The sequence below is a fragment of the Lissotriton helveticus genome, chromosome 4_1 (assembly GCF_964261635.1).
Source record: "Lissotriton helveticus chromosome 4_1, aLisHel1.1, whole genome shotgun sequence".
Lineage (NCBI taxonomy): Eukaryota > Metazoa > Chordata > Amphibia > Caudata > Salamandridae > Lissotriton > Lissotriton helveticus.
This window is the reverse complement of record NC_136063.1, coordinates 1,145,603,743-1,145,625,591: the sequence shown is the minus strand read 5'-3', so window position 1 is coordinate 1,145,625,591 and position 21,849 is coordinate 1,145,603,743.

The window sequence follows — 21,849 nt, the reverse complement described above, 5'->3', positions numbered from 1 at the left end:
CTAAACAAAGTATGGGAGTGAAGAAAGGTAAAAACTATGAAAATAAGGAAGTTAACATTCAAAACAACAAAACAATTAATAAAATGGATAACAAAATAATCAGCCTCACAGAAAATGATAAGGGCCCATGAGAAACATTAGTTACAAACCTACCATTGAGTAAAGAAAATTGAATAACGGATTAACACATAGGAGGAACAATCAATGGACCATATAAGAGAGGATAGTATAGATACGGAAATAAGGGAGGATCAGGAAACTAATGAAGATAACATTAATGGCTTCACTATGCTGTCCAAACGTCAAAAGAAAAAACTACGGAAAGCGAGGAAACACATAAAAACAAGAAAGTGTGCTACAATAAAAGCTGATGAAGATCAGATAAAAATCATAGACGGGAATAAATATGAGATAGGGGAAAATAATATTGTAGACCAAAAACAGAAGAAAATCTAATAAAAACTAGTAACCAGCAATATCAAAATGCTGAGGAAAAGCCAGAATTATCCATCAAATCCACTATAAGTGATGAAGATGAAGATAACTCAAAAACGACAGAATGGGGCCAGTGGGTTTAGAAACCAGTGAAGGGGTAAAAAGAATTACTTTCAAAACAAAGCCTCAGTATATTTACTCACCAAATAATAAAGTACAAATTATCTTCAAACCAGAATTTGATTCTAGAGGTAGCCAGGATACCCTGAATCGAGGCAATATACTTAGACTATTCAAGTCCATTCCACCCCTCTCTAAGGTAGTGAGTAAGGATATCTATTCTATCGAATTCATGACAGGAAACGAGAGTCTACAGGCTCGCACGCTAATTACATTAAATTCCCCGGTAATAGCGGAATTGATCCTGACAGAACATCAAGCATTCAAAGATTGGGGTATACTAATTACGAAACAAGGTCCAAAGGTTTATCCAACACCGCTTATTGATGAAGAGAATACCACGCAAGCTAGAACAGACAGACAAATAATTCCAGTACTCAAAAATGGCCGTGGAAAATCACCCAAGAAAGCAGGAGAATGGTTGTCTCAAAAGGATATGGGTAAAAACTCTGTATTAAATGAAAAATTAATCACCAAGTCACTACACAGTAATAAGGAACGATAATCTAATATTACTACCTGCTCTACAGCCAAAGTAGAGGAGATAGGTCTAGTCCGAAGTGCTCATGGAACATAAATGGGCTGGGAGCAAAGGTTCATAATGCACATATAGACTCAATATTGTTCCCTCTCAAATTATCTTCTTACAAGAAACTTTGGAAACCGAACCATTTGTCCTACATGGATTCAAAGGTCATTTTGAACATGCAATTAAAAACCACAAATTTGGGCGTCCAAGCGGAGGGCTAGCAATCTTCATCTCAACGGACTTACAGGTTAAACATGAACGACTCCAGTCAAAAAGTGCAAATATTCTAATAATTAAGTTGAAATATAAAACAACGAAACAGGAACTAAAGTTTGTATATTTGATTAATGTTTATATACAGCCAACAGGCCCTAGTAGGCAGTCAACTTGCAGTATACTGTACAACCTTCTCATGGATTTAATGCTTTCAGACCCTCTAGCGGAGTACATTATGTCTGGGGACTTTAACCTTAATCTAATGCCATCTTTCACAAGGGATGATACCTGTCAAACACAGGATTATCAATGGTCTATCCCTCAACAGGACCTAGGAAAAGAAACCTCGCCTTTTAGTAATAAAATTGCAATATCTTTTGTCAAAGACATGGAAGCAATGGGCCTGCGTATACTAAATGGTCGATTTAAAGAAGATACCCCTCCAGCATATACATATTCTAAAAATAAGTCAAGGTCAAGGATTGACTACACAATGATATCTCTTAACACCTTCCATAATATCATTGCATATCAAATAGAGGAAGTAACGGATAGTGATCACTGCCAGCAGACAATAACGATTAACCTCATGAATAAGGCAAATCAACCGTATCAAACTGTCCCGGGTCACATTGGAACAGTAAACTATAAAAAATTAATTTGGACTACTAAGAACAAGGATGTGATGAATGACCAAGTTATCCAAATATCAGAAATGTGCTTTAATGTAAGATCACCTGAAACCTCGATAGAACAATGGGTAAAATTTACTACAATGCTGGTTAAACCCCAACCACAATATCAAATGCGACGGGATAAAGTTAACCAAAATGATGATCGAAAATAAAATAAAACATACATAAACCTGCCATAAACCATTACTAAACTAAAAAGAGCACGGAATAGGATGATAAGGCAAATCAAGAAAACTATTCCTAACGAGGAAAGATCAGGCAAACTTAAAGCTGTGAATAAAAATTTAAAGAAACTAATATGGAATGAAAAAAATCAGGCAAAACAAGCACTTTGGGCAAAAATATACCATGAAAGCAAACAGTTAAACACAAGAGAGCTCTGGACAATAATAAAGGGTTTGGCAAGACCAAATAAAAGGGTTGTTTCCTCTAATCTAACTGAGCAAGAATGGGTGACATTTCTTAGAAATCATTTAAACCAAAAAGGTTTGACAACAAAAAAATTGAAAGCCAACCGACTGATACCAACGAAGTTGATATCGAAATTCCAATCGCAGTAACAAAAGACCAACTGAGAAAATTAATTAAAAAACAGAAAGATGGGGCACCAGGACCGAATGGTATTCCTTTTGCCCTATTTAAAGAAAATCCAGATTTATGGGCAGCGCAATTAGAAAAGGTATTTAATGAAGTTATTGAAAAAGGCGCAATCCCGGAGTCATGGCGTGGATCACTAATTACGCCAATTTAAAAAAAAGGGAACTGGGCACTCGCAGAAAATTATAGGCTCATCACACTCCAGGATACTGATGCCAAGTTGTTTGCAAGGATCTTGCTTAATGAGCTGAATGATTGGGCAATAGAAAGTAAGATCCTGCCATTGAATCAAACTGGCTTTGTTAAAGGACTAGGGACTTCTACAAACATCTTGGCATTATCGCTAATAATGGACAAGTCAATAAGTCTTAAACAGCCCTTGTATCTGTGTTTCGTTGATTTTAAATCAGCCTTCGATTGTGTTCAAAGGAATTTACTGTGGAAAAAGCTCAGAGAAATGAACATTCCAACTACCTTATAGAGAATGATCCAGCTATTGTATAGTAAAACTTGGTTAGGGTAAGGATGGGGGATGGGAAAACGCTGTTGAAGGAAATCCCAGCCAATAAAGGATTAAAACAAGGATGTGTACTGGCCCCCCTTCTTTTTAATTTATTCTTGGCAGATCTGTCAGGGACCCTAGATGAACTAAATGCACACCCTCCAAAACTAGCGGACAGGCATATTTCAAATTTATAGTATGCCGATGATGCCATCCTGTTAAGCTAAACAAAATCGGGCTGCAGCGACTAATCTCTGGAACATATACCTACGCAAGGGAAAATGGGATGGTGATTAACAAAACCAAAACGAAGATCATGATAGTCGCCAAGAGCAAAACATTAAGGCAAAAATGTAGTTGGTATATGGAAAACACCAAACTAGAGCAAGTCGAAGTATACAAATACCAGGGAATACTATTTGAGGAGAAGGGTAGCTACAAACCGCAATTAAGAGATATTCAGAGGAAGTCAAACTCCCTAACAGCTGCATTTAGAATCTTGCAGAAATCGTTGGGCAACCACACATATGGGCCGATTCTAAAGATTATAGGGGCAAGATTGCTACCAACACTCACATATGGCAGTGAGTCACTAATGGGAAGGGATATGGAAACAATAAATAATGCTGTATCTAAAAACATATAAATTACTATTTTATCTCCCAATAAATGCCTCGCCAGCCCAAATTAGACTCGAGTTTGGCTTAACTAACCAATACTATGCAAGGAAGGGTCACTTCATCAAAACCTGGAACCGGATTAAAAATGACCAAGACAACCAAATATCACAGTTACTGTGGAAGGAGTTAAGAAATAACACAAAGGCACCAGCATGGAATGTTCTTAATGAAGCTATTCAAGAGCTTGCAGTAACCTCAATTTGGAATAATACCATAACCAATGCTTCCTTTAAGAAAATAATTAATAGAACAACAAATCTACTATCAATTATAAATGACAAAGATAGTTTGACTAAAAGAAAACTTGCCTGGACAATAATAAATGGATATAAAACAAATAAGTTTCAAGACCATTTGGAAATACCGTGGTCAGGAAATAGCAAACAAATCCTTCTTAAAGCAAGATTTGGAATCCTTACGGGAACTTGCCACCTCCCGCCTTGGAAATCCTCTGAAAGGAGTACATTTTGTAGACTATGTAACAGTGGAGAGGAGAATATTGTCCACTTGCTCTGTATTTGTCCGGGACTTCAAAATGAAAGGATAAAACTACTTAAAGTCCCTTTTAATGTACGAGGAATATGGACATGTAGGCAAGCCCTGCAATATTGTCTTCAATCAAATGACATAGGCATGAATGCTACCTTTGTAAAGTTTTTATTAATGATAAAAACAAAATTAGCAGACATACGGCCAGATTCATCAATGTCCCGTTTTGCGAGTCCTTAATAGCGATTATTAAGGAATCGCTATTAAAGACTCGAAAAACGGGATTCATGTAGAAATCGCAAAGAAAATTGCGATTCCTACAGCTTCCTTATTTGCGATTAGCAAATTGCTAATCGCAAATAAGGAATACCTCCCCATTCATTCCTATGGGCCCATAGGCCCATAGGAATGAATGGGGAGGTATTCCTTATTTGCGATTAGCAATTTACTAATCGCAAATAAGGATGCGATTTCAAGGGTGCCAGGGGTGTCTAAAGGACACCCTGTAGCACCCCTGAAATGTCAATGTAGACTGATGATGCGCGCACACATGTCCAAAGGACATGTGTGTGTGTAACATACAACTTAGAAAAATGTACTAAAGTGCATTTTTCTAAGTTTTCGCTATTTACCACGAAATCAGACTTCGCGGTAAATAGCGGCAAAAAATAGCGAATTCGCAATTTTTAAAGGGTTCATGAATAGCATTTAAGGAATCTCTAATTGAGATTCCTTAAATGCGATCCCAATTTGAGAAATCGCAATTATTTGTGATTTTTCAAATTGCGAGTTCATGAACCATTCATGAATTCCAAATGCCATTTTTGCGGGCGCAAAAGGCTGATTTTTGCGATTCGCACCGTTTGCGCTCGCAAAAATGCTTGATGAATCTACCTGTAAGTCTTAAATGAAGTATAGTAAGGACTTTTTTAACTGAGTTTTAAGATGAATGTTCTTTTATTTGTTTTTTGTTTTTATACTAAAAGTAATTTTGTAATTGTATATTGTAAGATTTTAAATAATCAAACAATAAAGTAAAGTAAAGTAAAAAAAATAAGTACAATGCATCCATTCACTGCACACTAGGTACAAGCTGACTCATATAACACACACTAGTGTATGCATTAATTCGTAACAAACTCGCTCACGAATGGATTCTCTTAGTCGCTGAATCATATTAAACAAATGCACAATGAGCACAAACTTAGTGGGTGTTCGAACGTAGCTCAGTGATAAGAGACACTCATCAGAGCCCGTCATTTGGGTTTCTGAAACTGACACCTTACATTTCATACTGAAGATAATTGCTGTTTTATGAACAAACCTCACTCATTTAGATTAGGGATCTTCCTTTACCGGACACACTTGTTGCATTTTCTCTATTTTATTTGCAATTCTTATGAATGTAGTATTTTAGCTTGTTCTGAAACATTGATCAGTAGAATATTTGAATTTGCAACAATGTTGAGCAAATATAATTTTTACTAAAAATATATTTTGATTTGGGTTAATATGTTAATAAAACCCTTTGAACTCATACTAAATCTCTATGTTGATTTCTGTGAAGCCCCAATTGGACTTCACTCTTCATTGTAACTGATGTAAATGATTGCTCCTTAGCATATCTCCTTGTCGACTATCAAAAGTCCATATAACCAACGGCTGGAGTTATTTAATAATTATACTCAACAATTGAGATGCAAAAACCTTCGCTCCAGCAAGTTTAAGCACTTGCTTTGTGCCTGCAAAGCCCATCATGGTACAAACCTAAGAGTAAGACAGAAGACCTACTAGTTTTCCCCTGACTTTCTCCAAAATTCTATGTGAATCAGGCCCAATATTGCTCCAGTGTTCCACATCCTGTCATGAATTGGACATACTTTAGAGCATAAGGGTGACATTTTGCCATAGAATGCTGTCTGTGTTTCTCAAACGTTTATCCAATCTTAGTACAGAGGGTCTCCTCATTAGGAGTAGCTCTATAGCCATATGTTATCAAGGGTAATGGGTATTCTAATGATGGAGGGGCATACTACTGGCAGTAATGTAATTGTTTGTTGGATGCTTAATTACATTTTTGTTGACATTAGAGTTGGGTTCTGATATCAGGAGTCACCCAAAGTGAATTCTCTTTTGAGAGTAGCCCTTCCAAGTGCCATGCATAAGGGGTTAGACTCACACACTGAGGGCTCGAGTCGAGGGTAGATGCGGGTAGATGCTGTCTACCCATTTCAGAGGTTTGACACCGTCTATCCTGCTACAAAGCTGGCCACATTCAGTGGAGGGCCATGTTCCTCCCTACTTCTCCCGGAATTCACAAAAATATGCTGAACTCATCAATCAATCAATCAATCAGGTCATTTGTAAAGCGCACTACTCACCCGTAGGGTCTCAAGGCGCTGGGAGGGGGGGGGGGTGCCGCTACTGCTCGAACAGCCAGGTCTTGAGCTTCTTCCTGAAGGAGAGGTGGTCTTGGGTCAGGCGCAGATTGGTCGGAAGTGAGTTCCAGGTCTTGGCGGCCAGGTAGGAGAAGGATCTTCCTCCTGTTGTCGCTCTTCGGATGCGGGGGACGGCGGCGAGGGCGTGGTTGGTTGATCTGAGGAGGCGCTTGGGAGTGTAGAAGTTGATCCGGTTGTTGAGGTAGCTCGGGCCTTGGTCGTGTAGGGCTTTGTGCGCGTGGGTGAGGAGCCGGAAGGTGATTCTCTTGTTGACCGGGAGCCAGTGTAGATCTCTCAGGTGTCCGGAGATGTGGCTGCGTCGGGAGATGTCGAGGATGAGTCTCGCCGAGGCGTTCTGGATCCGCTGGAGTCTCTTCTGGAGTTTGGCAGTGGTTCCGGCGTAGAGGGCGTTGCCGTAGTCCAGTCGGCTGGTGACGAGGGCTTGGGTGACCGTCTTCCTCGTCTCGGTGGGGATCCACCGGAAGATCTTACGTAGCATGCGCAGGATGTTGATCCTGATGTAATAGTCTGACACTGGAACATTTTCAGTAGCACCTGCACATTGTCTGCTTTTGTTTCCAGCAGCTAGAAGCGGGCGGAGGAAGGGGCATTTCAGATTCCAGCTTCATCCATAACAAAAGCCGGAGTTAAGATGCCATTAGACCTCTTTTTGTTGGAGTATTTTGGCTGGGAGCTAGACGGAGTCTTAAACCTACAAGCAATGGAGGGGAAACATTGGCTCACATGTACGTAAGAGAGAAATGCTTGTGACTTAGTTCAGTCTCTGTATATAAGAGATATGCATACACGGTAAGGATGTCAGATGTGTTGGTCACCCCAATATTCACACAAATAACAAATTAAATACTACTATTTGGTTTTATATCTTTTATAGGGCTTTAGCGCTATTCATCCCAATGCAGCGTGTCAGACCATTGTACGTCACAGGTACATAGTCAATACATTATGTGTTTGTACATCAATATAAAGGAAGTGTTACATAAGACAGTGAGGGTTACAGGATGTAGTACCCACATGTCCTTCATACCTCACTGTGCTATATTAGAAGGATTACAATTTATGAGCTGCTTGAAACACAAGGATCCCTGTCTTAAAATCAGTAAACTACATACCTATTTGCATAAAATAAAAATCTGTCATCTCTGTGTTACATACTGTGCTTTGCAGGAGACATATTAATCCTCTATGCTACTTTGTTTCAAACCCAGGACCAGACAAAACATTAGGCCCGATTCACAGAACTAACTTAAGACAAAATCCTAAATTTACTACCATTTCGGTATTCACAGAAGGTACTTAATCATTTTGATATTCACAGAAGGCACTTACTAATTTCGGTATTCACAGAAGTTAGGAGGCCTAACTTTAGGACTCCTAAATACCTTCTGGGAGTACCGAAAGTCCTAAAGTTTGTATTTTTTTCAGTTTAGGAGTGCTAAAGTGAGGAGTCCTAACTTTACTTTGCATAAACTGTGAAAAATCCTAACTTTAAGACTTTTGGTATTCACAGAAGGTATTTAGGAGTCCTAACGTTAGAAGTCCTAACTTTACTACTCCTAAACTGAGAAAAATCCTAAATTTAAGACTGTCGGTATTCACAAAAGGCATTTAGGAGTCCTAAAGTTAGGACTCCTAACTTCTGTGAATACCGAAACGAGTAAGTGCCTTCTTAGAATACCAAAATGGTAGTAAGTTTAGGATTTTGTCTTAAGTTAGTTCTGTGAATCGGGCCCATAGATCTCATCAGCAAATACGTTATCCTCCAGAGTTATCTTACCATTATTATGCCCTGAGATTTATCTGGCACACAGAGATCTCTGCGGCCGGTGCCTTAACTCCATAAGATATTTTGAAATACTTTACATTCCAATCAATTTATCAATTGAGGAGAACAGATGTACTGCCACGTTTCTCTTTGTTGCCAATTTCTTTGTGGCTTGGTTTAAAAAACCTAAGGTATGAGTTGAGGTCCAGATTTTGTGTTGAGGTTGCTTCAATATTTTGGCACAACCCCAATGCAAAATCTAATTTGTTAAATATTGTAATGTGCTAAACCTGCTAAATATATGTGGGCCTTAAGATCTGATGTCACTTCCTGTGAGTTCATGGGTTGTGATGCCTCTTCCTGTGATGCCACATGTGATGTCACACATGATGATGTCACTTTCTGTGATGTCACGCCCAGTTATGTCACACCCATTCTGCCTAACTTGGTGAGTTTCCCCGCTTCTTTTTTAGGACTTAAGCATTTTAGTGCTGGTGTCCACATCACAGCACTAAATGCAATAATCATGCAATTTAGTACTTCTGAGCACCTGAAGAAGTGTGCTCTCGGAGGCCAGTTACACAGTATTAAGGGTGTGCTCGCCGACCAGTGCTATGCTTGAAAAGAATACTGTTTCACTTGTGATCCAGAGAAAGTGATGTAATAGTTCTAATTTTCTATCTTTATTATCTGCTACTTACTCATTTATCCCTCTAGCCATACTGGGCCCCTTACAGTTAGATGGATCCCAGCATTTCCCTTACCACAGAGGTGAATGGTCCTCTGATGGATCTTATGCTGCTGATTGGAGGGGTGGGGATTAGGGTGTCCAAAGCACAATGCTGGCCACCTAATGAGGACCATTTATTGGTGACTAACTCACAAATTCAAGATCAGGTTCAAATACACCACTCTTAGGACCATGCTATAGAAATAGAAAATAGCAATGGGAAAACCCAACCTCACAAAGAAGTTAAGTCTAAGTAACATTATGCACACTAGGAGCTCTGCTACAACAACACAGAATTAAAGAAGCTGAAATTGACACTCTAAAAAGATTTGCTCATTCTCACTACAACACATTTAGATGTAAATGGAAAATAGCACAGTACAATGAAAGAACACCAGGACACAATAATAATCTCAGACAAGTTTAGATAGTTTGGTTATTGTATTAATAGTCTGTAATCAATACAGATAAGTAATCTCACAGAGAAGACTACATATTTAGTCAGAAATGCAAATCCAAAGAGGATGGTTTAAACAATTCATCAGATGCAAAGTTACTGATTCCTACCACCATTAAAGGCAGAAGGATGGTTCATTTCTTTAATGAAGGACGATTTTTGCCCGATAATGTTTCTCTAAGCCACACCCGCGTTCCCTTACTTAATCGTGATTGACGGAACACTACCTGTTATACATTGAGCTATTGACACGTGAACACCTATCTCTCGAAACACCTTGAAGCGACGGAAGGCCTGGACCACTCCCAATCTGGGTTCAGGCCAAACCACAGCACAGAATCAGCACTTCAAACAGTGACAAATAACATCAAAATGGCACTGGATGATGGTTGCTCTATGATTCTGGTGCTGTTGGACCTTTCCGCCGCTTTTGATACGGTGTCTCACAAGGTGCTTCTCCATCGCCTGAAGGAGGTGGGAATAGAGGGAGAGGCTCTGGCATGGTTGGAGAGTTTCCTGTCCGGGCGTTCCCAAGAGGTTAGGCTAGGCTCCCACAAGTCCACCCATCGGGAGCTCAATAAGGGGGTGCCACAGGGCTCTTGTTTGAGCCCTACACTTTTCAACATATATGTGGCCCCCCTTGCCAACCTAGCAAGATCTTTCGGGTTCACCCCTGTATCCTACGCTGACGACACCCAACTTCTTTTTCCCTTTAAAACTCTTACACCTGCAATAAAAAGATCTTTTGCAGAGGGGATGAGAGCCATTGCAGACTGGATGTCATCTAACTGTCTGCAGTGCAATGTCGGGAAAACTGAAGTTGTGTTGTTCGGTCAAGCGACGACACACTGGTCATCTGACTGGTGGCCTCTGGAACTTGGCCCTGTTCCCACCCCCAAAAGTAAGGTCAAGAACCTGGGAGTTTTATTTGACCAACAACTCATTTTTAAGGACCATGTCAATCAAGTAGCCGGCACCTGCTTCCGGGCTATAGGGATGCTAAGACGTGTCTTTCCCTATCTCCCGGATCACCATAGGAAAACTTTGGTGCAGGCTCTTGTTATTAGTAGGATCGACTACTGCAATGGATTGCTCCAAGGAGCCAATGAGGAGCAAATCAAGAAATTGCAGGTCATTCAAAATACAGCCGCAAGGATCGTCATGAATGCTCCTCCCAGGACTCCATCCTGCCCCCTACTGTCTCAGCTTCACTGGCTTCCTGTGAAGAAGCGAGTTCATTTTAAGACTCTGTGCACTATACACAAGAGTCTAATGGGGATGGGCCCTAAGTATTTCATAGACATTTTTCAGCCCTACATCCCAGGACGCTCCTTGCGTTCCAGAGACCAGCTACTACTCAAAATACCTAGAATTAAGAAAACCAGGCAAGGTGGCCGTGCACTGGCCCATACCGGACCTATCTTATGGAACTCATTGCCGTTCGGACTGAGGTCAATCACCAATCACATGGCGTTTAGAAAAAACCTAAAAACCCATTTGTTTCCCAGCTATTAATTGTCTTCCCATCCTTGGACACTGTCTCTTACTCCCTCTCTACCTGCAGTTATAGCACGGAGATACCCCTTCGGGGGTCTAGTCTGGCGCTTTATAAGCATATAAAATAAAAATAAAATAAAATCCATTGGTAATATATTCAGGAAGAATTTATTGCTGCTTTTCACCATTTTTATTCATTAGATGTCAATCTATATAGGTAATGTTTATACCCCAATGCCTGCAGCACACAGCCACTCTGATAAAGACATATAGTCAGCTTTCTGGACCATTGATAATGTTATAATTTGCTGCCCTCTCTTTCTTGTTGCTAGTTTCCTCCATCTATATAATGTCATTTGAAGCACCCGACAATCAAGATGAACGTAATTGTCTAGTACCAGAAACACGACGGGACTCTACTAGTGTTTGGACTCACACATACACTAAAAGGCACAATTTACAATTGAGCCAATCAAACTAATTGGCTACCTGAAGTAATAACAACCTTGCTTATTATGTTTCCTTCTTGTTCACCTTTACAGTATCCAGGACTCCATTCCTAATGGTCCTCATATATTTTCTGTGTGTTCTCTACAGCATATGTTGTGAAGGTCTCCTGACGAAGGCATTCCAACCGAAATGCGTGTAGTGTGTCAACCTACCGCCAGCCTTCTTGTTCATCCCAGTGATTCGCTTTATGGATCTTTCTTTTAATTGCTCGATGATTTAATGAATGATTGTAATGTGCATCTTTTCAGGTGAAAAACACATGGAAAAGAAAGTAAATGATTGCCCAATTTAGAATGTACTATTGTATATACACAGTGTAATATAGTATACTATTCTAAATCACATTGTTGGTTTTATACTGTAAACTATTTAATATTGGCCTATTTTTGATAATTGATATAATACATCTTTTGTGATAAAAAATAACAAAATCGGCAAGTATGATATCTTGATATACTGTAATTGTGCTGTTTCATTTGGGTTTGCCTGCACACATGACATATTTCTAACTTGCCTAGGTATTTTTTCAATTGTAATACATTCCCTGGGATGGCAAGTGTTACCTTGTTTGCAGGGGCCGCTTCTTTCTAAAATTATCATTTCTCTAACAGCATCCAAAGGTTCTAAGGCAAAAAGGAATCAAATTAAAGTCCACTAAGGTCAAGTCCATAAGTATGGGCAAAAAGGAGAAATAAAGTTCGGCAAAGAAGGATTCTGGCACAACTGCTTAAGGCAGCAGGATCAGCAAAAGGGAATCCAAAATTAAAGATCAAGGATTGTTTATAAAGTCATAAGTAAAGCATTTAGTCCTCTCGCAAAGAGAAATATATCATCGGTAGCTCCTGCAAAGGGAAAGAAAAAGCCTGGCATAGTGTCAGTCTTCCAATGAATGAAAAATAATGGCATGTCTCACAAGGAAAAAAAAAATATGGTGTTGCCCCTCCATTGGGGTTTCTTCTTTTATAGTCTTTATGACGTCAGTGGTGTAGAATCTGTCCACTAGTCAGTCCAAGCATGATTAGTTTACGTATGAAAACACCAAACACAATTTAGGGCCCGATTAGGATCGCGGTGAATCCACATCCTCCGGGCTGGCGGAAGCCACCGCCGGCCCGGAGGATGCAGATTCACAGCTGCGGACACAGAAAAGACCCCCCGCCAGATTAGGATGGCTGGGGGGTCATTTTTCCATCCGCCGCTTTTCCGCCGCGGTCGCCTTCCGACCGCGGCAGAAAAGCTCTAATATGGTGGCGGTGTGTATCAGACACCGCCAGCCATATCAGGATGCCAACGGAGACATGCTTTTCCACAGCGGGTTTTCCGCCGTAAAAAAGCATGTGGAGTTTGAGTATGGGGGCCCGTTGCGGGCCCCCAGGGGCGTTGGGGGGTGCACATGGCACCACAGCCATGTGGCCGTGTGCAGGCACCACGCGGTGCCTGCCACTTCGTGCATGCAAAGGAAAACATGCACATTTAACCTTGTGGCGGGTGCTGCTTGAAGCAACATCTGCCGCAATGTTAAATATAGGGGATGTGACCGCCAGGGTGGCGGTCACATCCTAATTCAGAGGGAGGGAACACCGCAGCCCCTGCAGACGGTCCCTCCACCTCGGGGGTGGCGGACGGACGCTGGTCCGTCCGCCATCCTAATCGGGCCCTTAGTTAGTCCTGCATACTTTCCCATGCTGATCATGAGAAAGAATTGGTTTTCCGGGCCTCACCTTTTTTGTTAACTATAAGAAGTTTACTTTGTATCAATCCATGACATCCAGTAATGGTTCACGTTCCCACAGTACTATTTCACAGTGAACTTTAAAAGAATGTCCTTTAAACGTAAGATGATACATGTACAGAGCAAATAAGGCAACATTTGCAGAAATGCTAAGGGACCATTGTACTTGGCTAAGCGGAACAACGCAGCTTAGGAAAGAACATGTTTAAAAGGCCCTAAAATGCGTATGTAAGCTTTAAATGAATTTAACTCAATTAGAATTGAATACAATGCTTTAAAGCAAGCATTTCATAATAGGAGAAAAATTGTAATACTTCACCAATGTATTATTACACAAAATATATTGACGTTTACTATGGCCTACTGCCACACTTTTCAAAACCCATTTGTTTGAATTGTTCTTAAATTTTGTTTTTCCATATTGACTTGTTATTTCCCGTGATCATTATGGTCTCTATAATCACATTTGCAAATTTCAGCTTCCTAACTCATTTTATCAGTTAATGATATATTTCAATGCAAGGCAATAGAAATGCTAAACCACGTCATTAGAATCATTAATTTCATCAGTAAATAAATAGTAAAAAGTTATTTTCAAAAGTATTTTCTGCATTATGGCAACCCATTAATAAGAATGATAATCAGTTAGCAATTAATTTCTCTTTTTCTAACACGTTCAAACACGCTTTTCGTTGCTGTTACTTCACTTGTCTTAACTTCATTTAACATGTGCAATGTGTAAATTCAGGTTTCTATGTTTAAAATTGGTGAACGTGTTGTGTAATATGTTTTAAAATATTTAGCATCATCACTGGTTTCAATATTTTACTTAGCAGTGGCACTAACACTGCATTATTATGGGAACTCTGGTGCCCCACAGACAAATCAATTAAGAAGCTGAGTTTCTGCCATTCCGGACAAAGCAGAATGTGCCCCACATGAATCTAGGATGAGTAATGACCAGGGACTGGGGGGACAGGGGAGATGGGCACAAGGGCACACATGCACAATTAAGTATAGCACATCTGTGGACAAACCATGCTCAAGAGTCACAACTCCGACCATTAACCCAATTTACCCAAGTCTGCAACATCTCAGCACTGTATAAGCACAGAAGTGAAATTCATTCCACCTGAAAGGTATAAGGGCCATGCAAATCAGAGCTGAGGGGGCAACTCACCTACAATGCAGCACACACACATACGAATCAGAGCACCTCAACATTGACAACAATGGGGTACAAACTGCAACACTTTCACAACAGAACAGAGGACACAATTGCTGCCGCTTGTGTGTAGAAAATGGCCATTCGCATATGGCATACTAGGAAACCGTGAGATGACAACGTACAAGTACAACCTCACATCTGTGATGGTGTAGAATTGTCAACTGTCCCACATCAAATAGGCATCTCCTCACAAGCAATACCAATGTACATTGTTATGCAGTCTGTTAGTAAACTAGTACAATGCGTGAACATACATGTGAACACAATGTCAATCTGCATCTCCCCTTCACATTGCAGAGGGAAAATCAACACCTCCTGCAGAGCAGACACAACAACACAGCACTGATGATGAAGAGGACATCGACACCGATGCCCTCCAACATCTCATGGGCAGCTCCGGCACCCAACCTCCAAGAGCAGGGCAGCCCACCTGCATTGAGGAGACCCATACCCTCTGCACAGACCAGATAGCAGGAAGCGCCCACTACCACGGCTCCCACTCAGGACCCCCACGACCAACACAGGACATTCCAATGCCATGTGTTAGGGTGCCAGGAAAAGATGGCTGATCAGCTGCGGGTGGGGTTCGACCTCATGGCAACCAAACTAGATGCCATACGTGGATGTCTAAGTCCCATCAGGGACCACTGACAGTCTCTAATGGACACCCACTTTACGCTCCATGGTCTCCAACAAGGAATTGCTGACATCGCTGGAGTCATGACTCTGAGCCAAGAACAACTGTCTAGTCAGAGTGGCTCCAGCGATGTCAGCCGGGAGTTGGGACACATAAGGAGAATGATGCAGAGCTTGAAGCGGATGCAGGAGGAAATCATTTTTGCCACGGCTGCACACCAGTGAGATGTACCAGTGATCTTCCATGCCCTGCAGATCCTCTTCATGTCATTGCCACCACAAGGCCTGGTGCAGATGAATGCTGCTGCTACCACTCCATCCACATCTCCGCCCCCTGAAGTGTCAGTGCCACACAGTGCGGCAGACATTCCACCTCCGGCCCCTGAAGTGTCACTGCCACACAGTGATGCAGACAAAACACCACCACCCACATGTGAGGCACCTGACACATCAGAGGACGAAGATGATGATGAATCTGGCTTTGTGGTAAGAATAAAGTGGTAGCATTCATCTCCGCCATATGGCCAGTTTCAGCTTGGTTCTGCCCTCTGCATCATGCCCTGGAATAACGCCTTCCACTGTCCCCCGATACACTCAGTGACACTTACCTTGAACCTCGACATGACACAGCAAGCACACTGCGGACTGAAGTCTTCCACTTCCTATGAACTTGTCATCCCTAAAGGACCCTGGCTGGCCCTCCACGGGGCAACAATGTAAAGTGGGGTTTGCATGGCACTGTACTGGTCCAGCTTCAACACTCCTCTGAATGTGAATAAAACATTCTAATTCACATAGATGTGTCATGGCTATGATCAATCAAGTATGTAAGTATGGATGAATGTAGGGACAGTGATTCAACAAAAAGGTACTCCCTGGGTAATGCTATCAATGCGCATGTATGGCCATGAGCCAGATAGGCAGTGGGACACACATTGTCATTCAAATCAACACTCATCACAGTTGAATACAAGTGAAGGCAGACTTTATTAGCATATGCGTGTCAGTATGGGCAATATATGTGCCACAACATGCAGTACAATGCAGAAGTAGGTCAGAATGAGGAACGTTGCAAAGCGCTGCTGTCCTCTCCGGGGGAGCGCCTCACCTTTCACAGGTGTGTGTTAACCCACGTTGTTTTTCGCTCATGTGTTCGTAGTCCAGGGAAATGCAGCCATGTCCACTGTTGTCATGGGATAAATATACCAGATCTCCAAGATGCAACAAGGTGTTGGGGCATGTGCAATGGGTCCTAATCAGTTGTAGCTGCAGGTACTTAGTTACCCGTCCAAGAAATCGATTGCAGCTTCGTAGGCTATCCTTTCCAACCTGAGGTAATTGTCGACTTCATCAAACAGGACGGCGAGTCGATCCATCAGCAGGTCCAGACAGATGTGCTGCCCCTTTCACCAATTAGCACTACAGCCCAATAGGGGAGAGGTTCAATGTGGTCACTGCACACAACGATGTGTGCAATCTCCCAGGTCCAGCTGCCAGCATGTATGGCAAGTATCAAGTTATCCCATAAATGGGTATCACAGTGACACTCCTGGTCGTGGGTCAACAGGGGGCACACACACATGTCAAAATCCAGTTCAGCTATAGTCCTGTTGGATAGGCAGACATCAATGGACCACTTGAATATGCACGATCGACAATGCAACACAGGTTGAATGCAGGTGATGTTGGCAAGGCGGAAGCTTGGCCGGTAACTGTTCCACTGCACTGCCAATGGTAGTGCCCCCAGTAAATGCAGCATACGTGCACAGTACAGTTCCATGTGACATGGGTTGTGCATGTGTCCAGGATGTTCTGCCATTGCATTATTGGCTCTGGTTGAAGCTGCACTGTTCTGACCTGCGCCAGTTCTGTGGATGAAATGCCACAGCTCGGATCAATGAGTTGTTTTAGTGTGCAACGGTTGTACACCTGGGATGGTGTGGGAGGAAGTGTGAAGGCCATTCCATGCAAGATAACTTTGAGCAAAGACTTCTGTCTGTAGGGTGTGTATAAGTTGATCTTTCTTCAGGCTGTGCGTAGTGTGGGAGTTGTCATCAGATGCTACAGTATCTGTCAGGAGGTGCCAGGTCCATGCAATTCCGAGGTCGGAGGTGCAGATGTGCTTCCGCCTGATAGTTCAGACAAAGGAGCTTTCCTCCCTAATGTTAGTTTTGTCATCTCCTTGCATTCAGGAAATGTGATGTGGCTTGTTGGGGGTGGGATGTGTGCGACTTTAGGATTCATGTTTGACGTGTCTTGCATGTGGCAAATGTGCGGCATCACTATGTGTTATGTTGCCTTACAGCTGTTCCGCCGTCCCCTGAGCCTATTTACTTGTGTGCGCTGCGCGGTTGCATCACTTGCACTCCTACGGCACACCATTGTCATGCCTGTCTGCACATGTCCACAAGCCTGACAACGAAACAGTGATGTTGGCCGTTGAAGGTGGGAGGCCACGTGAGTGTAGGCCTATGGTTAGGATAGGGGGGACACAGATTTCGAGTACATGCCTGTCTGAACTCGTGTTGTGAGTAGGGCTAGGCATTTGGCTCATGCTGCGGCAAAACAGATGCACACAACATTTGGCATGTATGAGCCAAGACCCCGAGCTGGCTTGCGCTCCTTAATTTCTCTTTTCATGCGAGCCCGCCCTCCGGGTGCATGCTACATTGCAACATTGTCGATTGCGGGCCAGGTGGCGCCGACACTACAACAGATTATTTAACAACAAGGGGTGGTGATGGACAGAGTTTCTGAATTAAGCAGAATACTCTCACCCAGTCAAGAGATCAGGGCTAGATCCAACACCGTTTTTTAGCTCACTGCACCATCCCAGTTCAGAACCTGGCTATATGCAAATTAGTCTGTTCCTGTCCCAGTGCATGATGGGAACAGGGCAAACCAAACTACCAAGCCAATTCTTACACTGGGAAGGAAACAAGCTTCCGGGGACCGGTTTCTGGCATTTCAGCCGTCGTCGGCCCGGCTTGCTTGAATCCTGATGGTGCAATGAGCAAGGGACTCCCATCTGAGTATACCCTTCCACGCTTAGGGTGGACAAAATATTTAACAACAAGGGGTGGTGATGGACAGAGTTTCTGAATTAAGCAGAATACTCTCACCCAGTCAAGAGATCAGGGCTAGATCCAACACCGTTTTTTAGCTCACTGCACCATCCCAGTTCAGAACCTGGCTATATGCAAATTAGTCTGTTCCTGACCCAGTGCATGATGGGAACAGGGCAAACCAAACTACCAAGCCAATTCTTACACTGGGAAGGAAACAAGCTTCCGGGGACCGGTTTCTGGCATTTCAGCCATCGTCGGCCCGGCTTGCTTGAATCCTGATGGTGCAATGAGCAAGGGACTCACATCTGAGTATACCCTTCCACGCTTAGGGTGGACAAAATATTTAACAACAAGGGGTGGTGATGGACAGAGTTTCTGAATTCATCACCACCCCCTTTTCTGAATCGTTTTTGGCCACTATAGGTGTGGTAGGGTATACTCAGACATGAGTCCCTTGCTCACTGCTCCATCAGGATTCAAGCAAGCCGGGCCGACGACGGCTGAAATGCCAGAAACCGGTCCCCGGAAGCTTGTCTCCTTTCTGGTGAAGAATTGGCTTGGTAGTTTGGTCTGCCCTGTTCCCATGATGCACTGGGCCAGGGACAGACTAATTTGCATATAGCCAGGTTCTGAGCTGGGATGGGGCAGTGAGCTAAATAACGGTGATGGATCAAGCCCTGATCTTTGGACTGGGTAAGAGTGGTCTGCTTAATTCAGACACTCTGTTCATCACCACCCCCTTTTCTGATTCGTTTTTGGCCACTATAAGTGTGGCAGGGTATACTCAGACATGAGTCCCTTGCTCACTGCTCCATCAGAATTCAAGCAAGCCGGGCCGACGACGGCTGAAATGCCAGAAACCGGTCCCCGGAAGCTTGTCTCCTTTCTGGTGAAGAATTGGCTTGGTAGTTTGGTCTGCCCTGTTCCAATGATGCACTGGGCCAGGGACAGACTAATTTGCATATAGCCAGGTTCTGAGCTGGGATGGGGCAGTGAGCTAAATAACGGTGATGGATCAAGCCCTGATCTTTGGACTGGGTAAGAGTGGTCTGCTTAATTCAGACACTCTGTTCATCACCACCCCCTTTTCTGAATCGTTTTTGGCCACTATAGGTGTGGCAGGGTATACTCAGACATGAGTCCCTTGCTCACTGCTCCATCAGGATTCAAGCAAGCCGGGCCGACGACGGCTGAAATGCCAGAAACCGGTCCCCGGAAGCTTGTCTCCTTTCTGGTGAAGAATTGGCTTGGTAGTTTGGTCTGCCCTGTTCCCATGATGCACTGGGCCAGGGACAGACTAATTTGCATATAGCCAGGTTCTGAGCTGGGATGGGGCAGTGAGCTAAATAACGGTGATGGATCAAGCCCTGATCTTTGGACTGGGTAAGAGTGGTCTGCTTAATTCAGACACTCTGTTCTTCACCACCCCCTTTTCTGAATCGTTTTTGGCCACTATAGGTGTGGCAGGGTATACTCAGACATGAGTCCCTTGCTCACTGCTCCATCAGGATTCAAGCAAGCCGGGCCGACGACGGCTGAAATGCCAGAAACCGGTCCCCGGAAGCTTGTCTCCTTTCTGGTGAAGAATTGGCTTGGCAGTTTGGTCTGCCCTGTTCCTATGATGCACTGGGCCAGGGACAGACTAATTTGCATATAGCCAGGTTCTGAGCTGGGATGGGGCAGTGAGCTAAATAACGGTGATGAATCAAGCCCTGATCTTTGGACTGGGTAAGAGTGGTCTGCTTAATTCAGACACTCTGTTCATCACCACCCCCTTTTCTGAATCGTTTTTGGCCACTATAGGTGTGGCAGGGTATACTCAGACATGAGTCCCTTGCTCACTGCTCCATCAGGATTCAAGCAAGCCGGGCCGACGACGGCTGAAATGCCAGAAACCGGTCCCCGGAAGCTTGTCTCCTTTCTGGTAAAGAATTGGCTTGGTAGTTTGGTCTGCCCTGTTCCCATGATGCACTGGGCCAGGGACAGACTAATTTGCATATAGCCAGGTTCTGAGCTGGGATGGGGCAGTGAGCTAAATAACGGTGATGGATCAAGCCCTGATCTTTGGACTGGGTAAGAGTGGTCTGCTTAATTCAGACACTCTGTTCATCACCACCCCCTTTTCTGAATCGTTTTTGGCCACTATAGGTGTGGCAGGGTATACTCAGACATGAGTCCCTTGCTCACTGCTCCATCAGGATTCAAGCAAGCCGGGCCGACGACGGCTGAAATGCCAGAAACCGGTCCCCGGAAGCTTTTCTCCTTTCTGGTGAAGAATTGGCTTGGTAGTTTGGTCTGCCCTGTTCCCATGATGCACTGGGCCAGGGACAGACTAATTTGCATATAGCCAGGTTCTGAGCTGGGATGGGGCAGTGAGCTAAATAACGGTGATGGATCAAGCCCTGATCTTTGGGCTGGGTAAGAGTGGTCTGCTTAATTCAGACACTCTGTTCATCACCACCCCCTTTTCTGAATCGTTTTTGGCCACTATAGGTTTGGCAGGATATACTCAGACATGAGTCCCTTGCTCACTGCTCCATCAGGATTCAAGCAAGCGGGCCGACGACGGCTGAAATGCCAGAAACCGGTCCCCGGAAGCTTGTCTCCTTTCTGGTGAAGAATTGGCTTGGTAGTTTGGTCTGCCCTGTTCCCAGGATGCACTGGGCCAGGGACAGACTAATTTGCATATAGCCAGGTTCTGAGCTGGGATGGGGCAGTGAGCTAAATAACGGTGATGGATCAAGCCCTGATCTTTGGACTGGGTAAGAGTAGTCTGCTTAATTCAGACACTCTGTTCATCACCACCCCCTTTTCTGAATCGTTTTTGGCCACTATAGGTGTGGCAGGGTATACTCAGACATGAGTCCCTTGCTCACTGCTCCATCAGGATTCAAGCAAGCCGGGCCGACGACGGCTGAAATGCCAGAAACCAGTCCCCGGAAGCTTGTCTCCTTTCTGGTGAAGAATTGGCTTGGTAGTTTGGTCTGCCCTGTTCCCATGATGCACTGGGCCAGGGACAGACTAATTTGCATATAGCCAGGTTCTGAGCTGGGATGGGGCAGTGAGCTAAATAACGGTGATGGATCAAGCCCTGATCTTTGGACTGGGTAAGAGTGGTCTGCTTAATTCAGACACTCTGTTCATCACCACCCCCTTTTCTGAATCGTTTTTGGCCACTATAGGTGTGGCAGGGTATACTCAGACATGAGTCCCTTGCTCACTGCTCCATCAGGATTCAAGCAAGCCGGGCCGACGACGGCTGAAATGCCAGAAACCGGTCCCCGGAAGCTTGTCTCCTTTCTGGTGAAGAATTGGCTTGGTAGTTTGGTCTGCCCTGTTCCCATGATACACTGGGCCAGGGACAGACTAATTTGCATATAGCCAGGTTCTGAGCTGGGATGGGGCAGTGAGCTAAATAACGGTGATGGATCAAGCCCTGATCTT